This window comes from Carcharhinus amblyrhynchos, chromosome 2 (assembly GCF_965287045.1).
Source record: "Carcharhinus amblyrhynchos chromosome 2, sCarAmb.v2.hapA, whole genome shotgun sequence".
Lineage (NCBI taxonomy): Eukaryota > Metazoa > Chordata > Chondrichthyes > Carcharhiniformes > Carcharhinidae > Carcharhinus > Carcharhinus amblyrhynchos.
This window is the reverse complement of record NC_137325.1, coordinates 57,837,523-57,853,067: the sequence shown is the minus strand read 5'-3', so window position 1 is coordinate 57,853,067 and position 15,545 is coordinate 57,837,523. Positions and strand designations below refer to the sequence as shown.

At 43.9% G+C, this 15,545-nt stretch overlaps 1 protein-coding gene and 1 non-coding gene across 4 annotated transcripts in view; one reads left to right on the top strand and one right to left on the bottom strand.

Annotated features, from left to right (window-relative positions):
• The window catches only part of azi2 (5-azacytidine induced 2), a 72,127-nt gene that overhangs the window by 30,206 nt on the left and 26,376 nt on the right, over positions 1 to 15,545 (bottom strand). The window lies entirely within an intron of this gene.
• LOC145362258 (U2 spliceosomal RNA) lies at positions 8,515 to 8,706 on the top strand. The gene has a single exon (XR_013889963.1). It is a non-coding gene; the product is annotated as a U2 spliceosomal RNA (small nuclear RNA).

The window sequence follows — 15,545 nt, the reverse complement described above, 5'->3', positions numbered from 1 at the left end:
TAAAGGCTAGCATTCCATAAGCTTTCCTCACAACCTTCTCCATTTGTGTCGCAACCTTCATAGACTTGTGAACCTGCACTCCCAGGTCCCTCTGAATTTCTATACTCCTAATCGGTCTACCTTTTATCACGTAGCTCCTCGCTGCATTATTCCTTCCAAAATGCATCACCTCGCATTTGTCAGGATTAAATTCCATCTGCCACCTATCTGCCCAATGTACCAACCTATCTATATCCTGTTGTATCACCTGACATTCCACTTCAGTATCCGCCAACCCTGCCATCTTGGTGTCATCCGCAAACTTGCTGATCACACCACGTACGCTCTCTTCCAAGTCGTTTACGTATACTACAAAGAGGAGAGGTCCCAGTACTGAGCCCTGCGGCACACCACTGGTCACTGGCCTCCAGCCCGAAAAGGTCCCCTCAACAACTACCCTCTGTCTCCTATTGCCCAGCCAGTTCTCAATCCACCTAGCTACCTGACCTCGTATCCCATGTGCCTTAACCTTTTCTACCAGCCTACCATGAGGGACTTTGTCAAACGCCTTACTGAAATCCATATAAATGACATCAACGGCTCTCCCATCGTCAACCGTTTTTGTCACCTCCTCAAAGAATTCTACCAGATTCACAAGGCAAGACCTCCCTCTAACAAAGCCATGTTGCGTATCCCTAATCAGATCGCAACGCTCCAAATGCTCATACATCCTACCCCTAAGTATTTTTTCCATTAATTTCCCTACCACCGATGTCAAACTCACCGGTCTATAATTTCCAGGGTTATCCCTACTACCTTTTTTAAACAGCGGTACCGCATTTGCTACCCTCCAGTCTTCTGGGACCTCACCTGTGTCCAAAGAAGAGACAAAGATTTGCGCCATAGGCCCAGCAATTTCATCTTTCACCTCCCTAAGCAGCCTGGGATAAATACCATCAGGCCCCAGAGCTTTATCCGTCCTTACGCTACCTAAAAGCCCTAGCACTTCCTCCCTCGTAATAGATATTTCCTGCAACTGATGCACAGCTCCCTCCAAGACACCGCACGACACCGAACCCCTCTCCTTTGTGAATACCGACGCAATGTATTCATTCAGGAGCTCCCCCGTTCCCTCCGACTCAATACATAACTCCCCACTTTTGTCCCTAAGAGGACCAATTTTCCCTCTAACTACTCTCTTGCTCCTAATATAGGAATAAAATGCCTTTGGATTTTCCTTAATCCTACCAGCCAAAGCCATTTCATGCCCTCTCTTCGCCCTTCTAATTCCCATTTTTAGCTCCCTCCTACGCTCTCTATATTCCTCCAGCGCACTCTCCGTACCCAGTTGTTTCGACCTAACATACGCCTCCCTCTTCTTCCTGACCAAGTCTTTGATACCCCCTGTAATCCACGGCTCTCTAATCCTACCTTTCCCATCCTTCCGCTTAACCGGAACGTACCTCTCCTGCAACATTTTCATTTTGCCCTTAAAAGCCTCCCACTTGCCAACCGTGGACTTGCCGGCTAACAGTCCCTCCCAATCAGTGTCCTGCAGCTCCCTCCTAATCCGGCTATAGCTCGCTTTTCCCCAGTTCAGTAAAGATTGGTGGATCGTATCAAACAGCATACCCTTTCCGCTGTTCATAATGGGCAAGATACAGATCGTACCCAACCAGCCCATGCTTACAAAATTTAAACACAGTGGGCAATATTAGATGTGATCCTTTGATTAGGCAACAATTTCTAAACAATCTTTAGCGCTCTAAGAATTACAGGGACAACCTATTGACAACATTCAGTTGGGCTAGCAATATGGTCCATTTGGAAGTACTGGAAGCGACATATATTAACACACAGGTCCCAGTTCTTTGAAGACAGAAACAACATATGCACATGCTGCACTTGTTTCAGCTAAAAAAAAACAAGTGACATCTGCTTGCTAGTTCATTTCTCAAGGCAAAGCCTCGACCAGAGCAAAACTGCCTGGTTTAAATTTCAAATAGCACTGTAGTTAATGGTCAGTCACAATCAACAAGTGCATTCTCCATGGCAACACCTCCACCAATCTTTTTTTTAATTCATTCATGGGACATGGGCATCAATGGCTGGCCAATATTTATTTCCCATCACCAGTTGCCCTTGAAATGGTGGTGGTGAGTTGCCTTCTTGAATCGCAGCAATCAACGTTTTGTGGGTTGACCCACAAATGTTGTCAGGGAGGGAATTCCAGGATCTTTACACAGCAACTGCGAAGGAACAACGATATATTTCCAAGTAAGGGGAATTTGCAGGTGATGATGTTTCCATTTATCTGCTGCCCTTGTCTTTCTAGGTGCCAGTGGTCGTGGGTTTGGAAGGACCTTTAGTGAATTACTGCAGTGCATCTTGTAGATAGTACACTGCTGTTACTGAGTGTCAGTGGTGGAGGGATTAAACATTTGTAGATGTGCTGCCAATCAAGCAGGTTGTTTTGAACTGGACGATGTCAAGCTTCTTGACTGTTGCTGGATGGAGCTGCACCCATCCAGGCAAGTGGGGAAAATTCCATCACACACTTGTGTCTTGTAGATGGTGGATAGGCTTTGGGGAGTCAGGTGGTGAGTTACTCACCGCAATATTCCTAGCTTCTGGCCTGCTCTTGTAGCCAGTGTTTATGTAGTGAGTCCCGTTGAGTTTCTGGTCAATGGTAACCGCAAGGATGTGATCAATGGCGGGATTCAGTGATGGTTACATCATTGAATGTCAAGGGGCAGTGGTTAGAGTGTCTCTTATTGATGGTAGTCATTGCCTCACCTTTGTGTGGTGTGAATGTTACTTGCTACTTGGCAGCCCAAGTCTGGATATTGTCCACATCCTGTTGCATTTGAACATGAACTGCCTCAGTATCTGAGAAGTCACGAATGCTGCTGAACAAATTATCAGCCAACATCCCCACTTCTGATCTTATGATGGAGGGAAGCTCATTGATGAAGCAGCTGAAGATTGTTGGATCTAGGACATTACCCTGAGGAACTCCCGCAGAGATATCCTGGAGCTGAGATGATGGGGCAGCATGGTAGCACAGTGGTTAGTACTGCTGCTTCATAGCTCCAAAGACATGGATTTGATTCCCAGCTCAGATCACTGTCTGTGTGGAATTTGCACATTCTCCTCGTATGTGCGTGGGTTTCCTCCCACAGTCCAAAGATGTGCGGTTTAGGTTGATTAAGGGGCAATTTTAGCATCGCCAGTGTCCTGAGAAGTGTAGGTTAAGGATGGGCAGGTAAAATATGTAGGGATATGGGAGTGGGGCCTGGGTGGGATTGTGGTTGGTGCAGACTCGATGGGCCAAATGACCTCTTTCTGCATTGTAGGGTGTCTATGATTGACCCTCCACAACCACAACCATCTTCCTCGGTACCAGGTATGACTCCAACAAGCAGAGAGTTTGCCCCGATATGCACTGATTCCAGTTTCACTAGGCCTCCTTTTAGCTTTGAATTTTTAAACATTCAGTCACTGTATGTGGATGTTGCTGGCTAGACTAGCATTTAGTGCTCATCCTGAACTGTCCTTGAGAATCTGGGTGATGAGCTGCTTTCTTGGACAGCTGCAGGCTATGTGATATAGACACACCCACACTGTGTTCAACCCAATAACAGTGAAGCAATGGCAACACATTTCCAAGTCAGGACAGTGAGTGGCTTGGATGGGAACTTCCAAGTGGCAGTGTTTCCACACGTCTCTGTTCTTGTCCTTCTAAAAATAGCAGGAGTCATTTTGGAAGGTTCTGCCAAAGGAACCTCGGTGACCTCCTGCCGTGCATCTTGTGAATGGTGCACACCGTTGCCACTGCACATCAAAGGAGGAGAAAGTGGATATTTGTAGAAGGGATGTCAATTAAGCAAGCTATGTATGGATGGTGTTAAGTTTTTTGGGTGTTTTTGGAACTAACATAAGAAATAGGAGCAGGAGTAGGCCATCTAGCCCTTCGAGCCTGCCCCGCCATTCAATAAGATCATGGCTGATCTGAAGTGGCTCAGTTCCACTTTCACACTTTTTCCCCATAATCCTTAATTCTCTTGTCTGTCAAAAACCTATCTACCTGTGTCTTAAATATATTTAGCGAGGTAGCCTCCACCACTTCAACAGGCAGAGAATTCCAGAGATTCACCACTCTGAGTGAAGAAGTTCCTCCTCAACTCTGTTCTAAACTGCACCCCCTTATCTTGAGGCTGTGCCCTCTAGTCCTACTGTCCTTTCTGAGCGGGAAGAATCTCTCTACCTCTACCCTATCCATCCCTTTCATTGTCTTATACGTCTCTATAAGATCCCCCTTCAACCTTCTAAACTCCAACAAGTACAGACCCAGTCTATTTAGTCTCTCTTCATAGTCTAACCCCCTCATCTCCGGAATCAGCCTAGGTGAACCTCCTCTGCGCTCCCTCCAAGGCCAAAATATCCTTGCTCAAGTGCGGCGACCAAAACTGCACACAGTACTCCAGCTGCGGCCTCACCAGTGCCCTGTACAGTTGCAGCAAGACCTCCCTGCTTTTATATTCTATCCCCGTCACTATAAAGGCCAGCATCCCATTCGCCTTCTTGATCACCTGCTGCACCTGCAGGCTGGGTTTTTGCAACTCATGCACAAGGACCCCCAGGTCCCTCTGCACCGTAGCATGCTGCAGCTTTTCGCCCATTAAATAGTAATCCCTCCTACTATTATTCCTGCCAAAGTGGATAACCTCACACTTGCTAACATTGTACTCCATCTGCCAGGTCCTCGCCCACTCGCTCAGCATATCCAGATCCCTCTGCAGACTTTCCACACCCTCCGCACAATTTGCTTTTCCACATATCTTTGTGTCATCAGCAAATTTCGTCACCTTACACTCAGCCAGCCCCCTCCTCCAGGTCATCTATATAAATGGTAAATAGCTGAGGCCCCAGCACCGATCCCTGCGGCACTCCACTAGTTACCAACCGCCAATCAGAATAGCACCCATTGATACCAACTCTCTGCCTCCTATTAGACAACCGATCCTCTATCCACGCTAACACCTTACCCCCAACTCCATGCCCCCTAACCTTCTGAAGCAACCTTTTGTATGGCACCTTATCAAAACGCCTTTTAAAAATCGAGAAACACCACATCCACCAGTTCCCCTCTGTCTACCGCACTAGTCACATTCTCAGAAATCCAATAAATTCATCAAACATGACTTCCCCTTAACAAATCCATGCTGCGTTTGCTGTATCAAACCATTCCTTTCCAGGTGCCTCACTATTTCTTCTTTGATGACGGATTCAAGCATTTTTCCAACAACAGACATTAAACTAACCGGCCTATAATTTGCTGCCTTTTGCCTGCTACCTTTTTTAAACAGCGGCGTAACATTAGCCATTTTCCAATCTTCCGGCACTTCCCCAGAATCCAGTGAAGTTTGGTAAATAATCACTAAGGCGTCTACTATCACCTCTGCCATTTCCTTCAGAACCCTGGGATGCATTCCATCCGGTCCTGGGGACTTGTCCACCATCAGTCCCGCTAGTCGATCAAGCGCTACATCTCTAGTGACAGTAATCGCATTCAGGCCCTCAACGCCTACCATCCTTCTATCTTTAATATCTGGCAAACTATTCGCGTCCTCCTCCGTGAAGACCGAGGCAAAAAACTTACTTAAGGCCTCAGCCATTTCCTCATCTCCTACCGCTAAATTCACCCTCTCATCCTCTAAGGGTCCAACATTCACTCTAGCCAGCCTCCTCCTCTTTGTATATTTGTAAAAACTCTGACTGTCCTTTTTGTTATTTAGTGCTAGTTTAGCTTCATAGTCTATCCTTCCTTTCTTTATCAACTTCTTAGTCATTCTTTGTTGATTTCTGAACCTCTCCCAATCTTCTACTCGCCCACTACTTTTAGCCACTCTAAACGCATCAACTTTTAATTTAATACTCTCCTTTATTTCCTTCGATAACCACGGCTGATCATCCCTTCTCCTACATTCCTTCTTTGCCATTGGAATATATTTCTGCTGAGCACCGAAGAAGATCTCCTTAAAGATCCTCCATTTTTTCTCAATCTGCACCCCCGATCTACATTAGCCAATTCCTCTCATCCTATCGTACTCCCCTCCGTTCAGAGGACACAGGTTCGGGACCCTACTTTCTCATCCTCCATCTGCATCAAAAACTCAACCATACAATGATCGTTCGTCCCAAGAGGATCCCTCACAACAAGATCCCTAATTCTTCCTGCCTTGTTACGCAACACCAGATCTAAGATAGCTCGCTCCCTCATCGGTTCCGTCATACACTGTTCAAGGAAACTATCCCTACAGCATTCCAAGAACTTTTCCCCAAGCCCACCGCGTCCGACTTGGGTCAACCAATTAATATGCAGATTGAAATCCCCCATAATTATCGGTGTTCCATTTCTGCACGCATCATTTATTTGCTTGTTTATAGCCTGTCCCATCTCCAAGTTATTATTTGGGGGCCTATAGACCACACCTACCAGCGTCTTCCTCCGCTTACTGTTCCTTATCTCCACCCACAACGATTCCATGTTCTGCTCTTTGGAGCCTATATCTTCCCTTACTACTGCCCTGATATTATCCTTAATCAGAAGAGCTACCCCCCCGCCCCCCAACTTTTTCCTCCCTTCTATCCTTCCTACACTTGATACCCCTGGACATTCAGCTCCCAGTCCCTGTCACCCTGCAACCACGCACTGATCCAGGCAAGAGGAGAGTATTCCATTATAATCCTGACTTATGCCTTGTTGATGGTGAACAGGATTTAGGGAGCCAGGAATTGAGTTACTCCCTGCAGGATTACTCGCCTCTGACCTGCCCTTGTAGCCACAATATTTATGTAACTAGTTCAGTTCAGATTCTCGTCAATGGTAACTCCCAGGGTATTGATTCAGCAATGGTGATGCCATTAAATATCAAAGGACAATGGTTAGATTCTCTCTTGTTGGAGATGTCATCACTTGGCATTTGTGTGGCACAAATGTTACTTGCCACTTGTCAGTCCAAATCTGGATATTGTTACGGTCTTGCTGAACTTGGACATGGCTGCTTCAGTGTCTGAGTCATCGCAAAGGTTGCTGAGCAATCTGCAAACATCCCTAGCTTTGACTTTATGATGGAAGGTCGGTCATTGATGCAGTGGCTGAATATACTAGGGCCTAGACATTATCCTGAGGAACTCCTGCAGTAATGTCCTGGAATAGATAAGATTGACCTCAAGCAACCAAAACCATCTTCCTTTGTGCGAGGTACAATTCCAACCAGCTGATTTCCATTGAATCAATTTTACTTGGGTTCCTTGATGCTACATTCTGACAAAAGATCTGAACTCCAGAGGTGGGTGAGTGACTACACTTGACATCAAAGCAGCATTTGACTACGTTTGATCCAAGGCTACAATGAGGTCAGAGATGAGCAGCCCTGGCAGAATCCAAACTGAAGGTTCGTAAGCAGGTTATTGGTAAACAAGTGCTGCTTGAAAGCATTGCTGATGACTTTTTCCACACTTTCCCGGTGAGTGACAGTAGACTGATGTGGTGTAATTGCTTTTTGTGTACAGCACATACTCAAGGAATTTTCCACATTGCCAGGTAAATGCCAATGTTGTAGCTGTACTGGAACTGCTTATTTAGGGATGTGGCAAATTCCGTAACACAAGTCTTCAGTATTATCAGAATAGGAATACTGTCACAGCCCTTTGCAGTATCCAGTGCCTTCAGCCATTTTTTGGCATTACATGAAGTGAATCAAATTGGCTGAAGACTGGCATCTATGATGTCGAGACCCCAGTAGAGGCCGGATGAGTCAGCCACTCCGCCATTCTGGCTGATGATTGCCTTTTGCATTGATGTGCTGGGCCCCCCAATCACAGGATGGGTGTATTGTGGAGCTCCATCCTCCAGTTAGTTATTTAATTGTCCACCACCATTCAGGACTGGATGTAGCAGGACTGCAGAGCTTGGATCTGATCTGCTGATTGTGGAATTGCTTAGTTCTATCACTTGCTGCTTATGCTGTGTTGCATACAGGTAGCTCTGTCTTGTGGTTTCACAGATTGACACCTCATATTTAGGTATGCCCACCCATACTCTTGGCATGCCCTCCTACATTCTTTGTTGAGCTAGGGTTGATCCACTGGCTTGGTGGCAATGGTAGAGTGGCAAATGTGCCAGGCCATAAGGTTACAGGCAGGCAGGCAGGCAATTTGGAGAAGAGGTCAAGTATGTCTTTCCCTCTTGTTGGTTCCCTCACTAGCTGCCAACAAACTAATCTAGCATTGATATACTTCAGGACTTGGCCAGCTTGGTCTTTGCTGGTGCAACTAAGCCACCATTAGCAGACTGATGTCCCTCACTTGACGGTGGACTCTCTTGCCACCCTCAAGTGTTGTTCAACATGATGTAATTACATGGATTGCTAATGTTGAGTTAACAATGCGTTTGTAAGATAGATTCATGAGATCAATTACTGAGCTAAGCAGCTTAAGGAGCCCTTCACTTAGCTGTCTTTGATGGGTATTGCTTCTTGGCCTTTTGGCTAAGATCAAGTATAGTATCAAAATGCTGCACTTGATTGAAGTCATTAGGTTACATCTCAGCTTCATTTGAAGCAATTTTTTAAAGTGAAATCTCATCCTTTTGGCTAAGATGCAAATTAGATCAAGCCTTGGAGGTGGAGCTACACCTACTCCAATCAGCTTGGATCAGGTAGGTCAAGCCCAAGACAGAAGGTGAGAGCCCTGTCTTGTCAGCTTGGATCAGGAATGTCCCAACTTGTTGGGACTCTGAATTGGCTTTAATTTGACTTGATTGAATTAGAATAAAGTTTTAAAAAAAATTGTGGCTCTTATTTTTCAGTATTCACAAGCACCTTCACACTTATGCAGCTGATTCACTAAGACCCTTCCCCTGCAAATCAATAACTGGCCCTTCCCCCATGACAGATCTTGCCTCAGTAGGGCGACTCAGTGTCAATTGCTTTACATTGGGCTCTATTTCTCTTCTTGGAGACCAACATTTTTTGAAATAAAAATTACATGAAAAGATACAATAAGATTGTATAAATCCAGTATAACGTGCAAGGGAATAAATAAGGGAAAAAGGAGAGGAGCAAAGGCAGGGGAGAGGGGTGGAATTGTGAGCAGAGGGCTGAAGCCTTTAAGCTTTCCTACAATTAATATTGGCTGGAAGCTCAAAATCTCAAGATCTGTTCCTCTTAAAAAGGTCAGGGTTAGCAAGCTGAAGAAAAAAAATTAGCGCGTCTCACACCTCTGCCTTTTACCCGCAATTCTGTACATTTTGTATCTTCAGTGGCACGGTGGCATTGTGGTTGGCACTGCTGCCTCACAGCACCAGGGAGCCAGGTTCGATTCCCAGTTTGGGTCACTGCGTGTGTGGAGTCTGCACTGTGTCTGCGTGCTCCGGTTTTCTCCCACAGTCCAAAGATGTGCGGGTTAGGTGAATTGACCATGCTAAATTGTCCCTTAGTATCCGGGGACTGGCAAGGGCAAATGCATAGGGTTATGGGAATAGGGCCTGGGTGGGACTGTGTTTGGTGCAGACTTGATGGGATGAATGGCATCCTTCTGCACTGTAGGATTCCACAATTAACAAGACGCTTATCCAATTCTCTTCTGAAAGCCACAATTAAATCTTCCTCCAACAGACTTTCAGGCAAGATGATCCAGATGCTAATCACTTACTACACAAATAAAATGTTTTCTCATGTACTGTTTGGTTGTTTTGCCAATTACCTTCCATTTCGTCTCATTCTGCATCCCTCCACCAAAAGGAAGAGTTTCTAACTATACCCTGCATGATTTTGAACATCTCTACCAAATTTCATCTTGGCCCTCTTTCCCAAGCCAGTTTACTTACTCTCATAATTAAAGTTCCACATCCCTTGAGCCATTCTTTGAAAATCTTTTCTGCACAAAGTAAAGTGTTCAGAATTGAACACAATCCTCCAGCTGAAGTCAAACCAGAGTTTTATAAAGATTCATCACAACTTTCCTACTGATTCATTATCTATAAAGCCTAAGGTTATATATGCCTTTTTAACTAAGTTCTCAACTGCCATTCCACCTTCAATTATTATGGAACACATAGCCCCAGATTTTTCTGTTCCTGCACTTTTTTTTAAATAATTGTAACTCATTAGTTTATATCGCCACTCCTCTTTCTTATGTATTATTTCACATTTCTCTGCATTAAATTCCATTTGTTTCAGTAGACATGTAGCATGTCCTTTTCATGTCAACCATGATCCTCAAGACTGCTTGCATGTTTTATGTCATCTGCAAATTTTGAAATTGTGCCTTGTACACCCAAGTCACTAATATACATCATGAAAGGCAGTTGTTCTTGCATTGACCCATGGAGAACCCCAGGATATGCCCTACTACAATCTGAAAAGTAACCATTAACACTACTTTGTTTCCTGTCAATCAGCCAACATTGTATCCATGCTTCCACTGTCATTTCTATCCCATGCCCTTTAACTTTGCTAACATTTAAAAAATATCTTCTGGAAGTCCACAAACACACATCAATCCTTTTTGTTACCTAAAAGAGAGGAGGCAAAGGTCGAGTGGTATTATTATTAGACTATTAATTCAGAAACTCAGTTAATGGCCTGGGGACCCAGGTTCAAATCCCACCATGGCAACTGATAATTTTTATTGATTTCAAATTCTATCTGGAATTAAGAGTCTACTGACGACCACGAAACCATTGTCTATTGTCGGAAAAACCCATCTGGCTCACTAACGCCCTTTAGGGAAGGAAATCTACTATCCTTACCCGGTCTGGCCTATATGTGACTCCAGCTCCACAGCAATGTGGTTGATTCTCAATTGCCCTCTGAAATGGCTCACCAAGTCATTCAGTTTAACGGCAACTATGAAAGGGCAATAAATGCTGGCCAGCCACAGATTGTTCCATGAATGAATAAAAACAAACTCAAGTTATTTAAACACAATTTGTCTTTAATCAATCCATGCTTGTTTTCCTTAATAAATCTACATTTGTCCAGGTGACTGTTAATTTTGTCCCAGATCGTCTCTAAAAATGTTCCTACTGTGGAAGTTAAACTGAATAGCCTATTTAAGTTGCTGAGCCAGTTCCAGCAATGATTCCTTTCTTACGGAGTCAGAAATGTACAAATCAGAAAATTCTCCTTAAAACTCACTCTCTCTATTCTTTATACTATTTCTATTCAGGTCTATCACTGCTCCACAGTACTTGAACCTCTCCAATTACTTTGACAATTTGCTTCTTTATATCTATGGGCTATAGATTATACCAGTAGTGTAATGGTACCTTCATTAATTCCAAGCAAATATTCTGTCCCTTAATGCTCCAGGACATCCTCTTGAATCAATGCCTTCTTTCTTTCCCTATCTTTCCTGAATATCTTAATTTCAGGACTATTCAGTACCCAGTCCTGTCCAATTACGAGCCAAAATGCCATTATCACCATGGTATCATATTCCCACGCGGCGATTTGAACTTGCAACTCACCAACTTTATTCACCATCTGGGTGCTTTAATTACATGTATTGCAAACTTGAATTAGATCTTCTTGTATTTCCTCTTAGCCTGACCTCATTTAATCTCTTGTTATTTTGTATTCTTGAGAAACTCTATCCCCCAATCCTTGAGCATCTGCTTTTTTCCCTAATGCTATGCCTCATCCCCATGTCAAGGTAGTTTAAACCCTCCCATGGCAATAGCAAACTACAAGTCTGTACATGTCTTACCTCCCCAAGAACTGGTCCCAATGTCCCGGGAATTTAAAGCTCTCCCGCCCCCACTCTTAACCACACATTCAGCTGTTTAAAGATGTCCAAAGACATGTGGGTTATGTTGATTGCAATGCTAAATTTACCCTAGTGTCAGGGGAATTAGCAGGGTAAATATGTGGGGCTATGAGAATAGGACTTGGGTGGAATTATGGTTGGAATGGACTCGGTGGGCCAAATGGCCTCCTTATGCACTGTAGTGACGTATGAAACCTCTTATTTCAATATAATCCCGTGCATGATACCAGGAGTAATCTTGAGGTTATCAGGGTAATGAAAAGATCAGCAGCAGATAAAGTCAGGCCCAGGACAGGATCTACAAAGAACAAAGTACAACCCAGCACGGGAAACAGGCCCTTCGGCCCAACAAGCCCACGCCGCCATTTCAACAAAGCCTTTTCCTACACCTACCCTGCCCCATGTGTATTTGAACAGTACCCCTGTGGAACAGAGAAAGGAGCAACAAGTATAAAAAGTCATGCTCAGTAGCAAATTTGCAGTAGGGCAAGAGGAGATTGCAGAAGGTAAAATCAGGCCCGGGAGATGATTTCAGAGCCTCAAGAATCAACAAAAAAAATCAAAGAGTTGATTGTCTTGAGTATTAGTTTTATTTTTGTTCTTTAAGCCAGGGAGGTTGGTGCCAGAGTTGATATTGTCACTGAGTGGCTGCTGAGCACTTTGCGGTGAAAGAGTGAACAGCCAAAAGTCATGGTCAATATTGTCACAAACAACTGGTGAGATGAGATCCTGCAGGAGATTTTAGGGAGCCAAGAAACTAATATACAGGACTCGAAGGTTATGAACCCTCGCTTCTTTTCATCGTGCGCATGCTGCCATCTAATCAATATGGTCTTTACCACGCAAGCAGTTACAAAAGTGACATATATTGGAAGAAGAAATGAGAAAATATGTATATAACCCAATTCCCAATGCAGCAGCTATCTCGTGTGATTATGTGAACTTGCAGAATGTCCAATATTTTTTATAATAGTATGCTTTCGGCATTTCATGGGTCACAGGGAAATGCATGTCATGCGTCATCAATGCAGGTTACCCTGGTGAAAGATCACCTTCGCATATGCAAATTTGCCAGAGTGCAGCACCAAACCCACTGAAGTATGTTGTTACAAATCACTGCAAAATAGCATTATAAAATTGAGCAAAATTATGAGTTATACTCATCACAGCAACCTTCCCATGAGCAGAAGAAAGTTTCCTCAGCTGTTCCCAAGTTCAATGCATAGATCAAAGCACACTAACACTTGTCCTGCTACCTCCTCTTCATACTCTTTCCAGTAAAGTTGTCAACAGTTCTGTAAAGGAAAGCTTTCTTTCCTTGACTTCCAAACTGCTTCATTTGGTAGAACAGTGTTTTGCTTCCTTGCACCAAACACTTCATTCATACTTCTGTAGCAGGATGAATTTAATGGTGACCAGCTGCTGCCAGACAATGTACACTTTTGACTTGTTCCTGCTCCAAAGCATCATGCACATAGAAACATTGTAAAATAGTGTTATGGTGGTCATGAAGGATACGGGGTATCATCAATAAGTCTTCCCATGGGCCTCATTGGCATTTAAAACCTGCTGTCTCAATGCAAACCATCATTCTATAGGTCCCTGGGTTGGGCACGTGTTGTAAGCCACAGTTGCGGCTCTTTTCCGTTTTGTGAATAAAAGGTTATGGTAATGGAAGACTGGCCTTGGTGAGATTCTTACAGATTGGGTAGTGACTTGGAAATAAATGCTGTAAAGGATCTGTTGGAAGCAATGTAGTTGGGAGCCAGTACAGATCAATCATCAAGGATGCTTTGAAACAACTGCTATCATGAAAGTAAGCCAAACAAGAAATCAAGCAAGCAATATGTGAAACGTGTCAAAACGTTTATATTATCCTTCAATTGCTTATGACAAAAGAAAACAGTCAAACTGATGACAATGGGGCCTTTACTATTTACCATTTATATAGATGATCTGGAGCAGGGAACCGAGTGTATGGTGTCGAAATTTGCTGATGACACCAAGATTGGTGGAACGGCAAGTTGTGCAGAGGGTGTGGAGAGTCTGCAGAAGGATCTAGATAGGCTGGGCGAATGGGCCAGGAACTGGCAAATGGAATTTAATGTTGGCAAGTGCGAGGTGGTCCACTTTGGTAGGAATAATGGTAGGAAGGATTATTACTTACGTGGCGAAAAACTGCAGCAGGTGACGGTGCAGAGGGACCTCGGGGTCCTTGTGCATGAGTCGCAAAAACCCAGCCTGCAGGTGCAGCAGGTGGTCAGGAAGGCTAATGGGATGCTGGCCTTCATAGCGAGGGGGATTGAATATAAAAGTAGGGAGGTCTTGCTGCAGCTGTATAGGGCATTGGTGAGGCTGCAGCTGGAGTATTGTGTGCAGTTTTGGTCGCTGCACTTACACAAGGATATTTTGGCCTTGGAGGGAGTGCAGAGGAGGTTTACTAGGCTGATGCCGGAGTTGAGGGGGTTGAGCTATGAGGAGAGGCTGAATAAACTAGGCTTGTACTCGTTAGAGTTTAGAAGAATGAGGGGAGATCTCATTGAGACATATAAGATGATGAATGGGATGGATAGGATAGAGGTGGAGAGACTCTTCCCGCTCAGAAAGGACAGTAGGACTAGAGGGCACAGCCTCAAGATAAAGGTGGGGCGGTTTAGAACAGAGTTGAGGAGGAACTTCTTCACTCAAAGGGTGGTGAATATCTGGAATTCTCTGCCGGTTGAAGTGGTGGAGGCTGCCTCGCTAAATATTTTTAAGACGCGGGTTGATGGGTTTTTGATAAGCGAGGGGATTAAGGGTTATGGGGAGAGGGCGGGAATGTGGAACTGAGCCACGACAGATCAGCCATGATCTTATTGAATGGCGGAGCAGGCTCGAAGGGCTAGATGGCCTACTCCTGCTCCTATTTCTTATGTTCTTATGAGAGGTCAATTCAGCTTAAAATTCATCAAGGACCTAGTGTTCCAGGCCTATTCCAGTCTAAGATGGTGGATGATGACATCCTCACATGCTTTCGGGAAGAATGCAGAAAAAGACATGAAAAAGGAGAATACGCAGCAAGAATTATCATTCGCCTCCCTCCCCTCCTAAACATCCACTTTAGTGGTTTAGGGAAGAGTGGTTTTGATTTGTGACACAAGGTATCAACACCTTTGACAAAGATAGGAATGATTTGGTATATATATTTTCCCTTAGTAAAATTCCAAAAAATTTTTTAGAAGTATCCCAAGTTATTCGTATTCCAAATGCATAGTTCACAAAACCACAAGTTATTTACCTAATCACCCACACCTCACCTATGTCACCGCTGACTGATAATCCCAGCCATCTATGGCACCCACACAATCACTCACATAAAACACCTACATAATCAATCATTGACCTTTGTCTCTCACTTTCACCAATTTCAGCATTTAGATTCATGCTTTCATGCAATTAAGCAATTTTACTCCATTAATTCTCAAGCTGACTGCAGTAATCAGTAATAATATAAGTTAATAATGCAGTTATCAATGGTTTCTACAGAAGGAATCAAAAACTTAAGATTGCAAACAAGTTAATAACTGCATCAAACATGACGTTCAACTATCTGTCATAATCTAACAGCAATCAGTGCAATCTTTAAATAGAAACTATTACTTGAAGCTCATGGCGAGCTCACAATCTGCTAATATCTTAAGCCATTTTTATATTGTTCCTCAGCTGCTACTTCGATTGCTTATCACTCT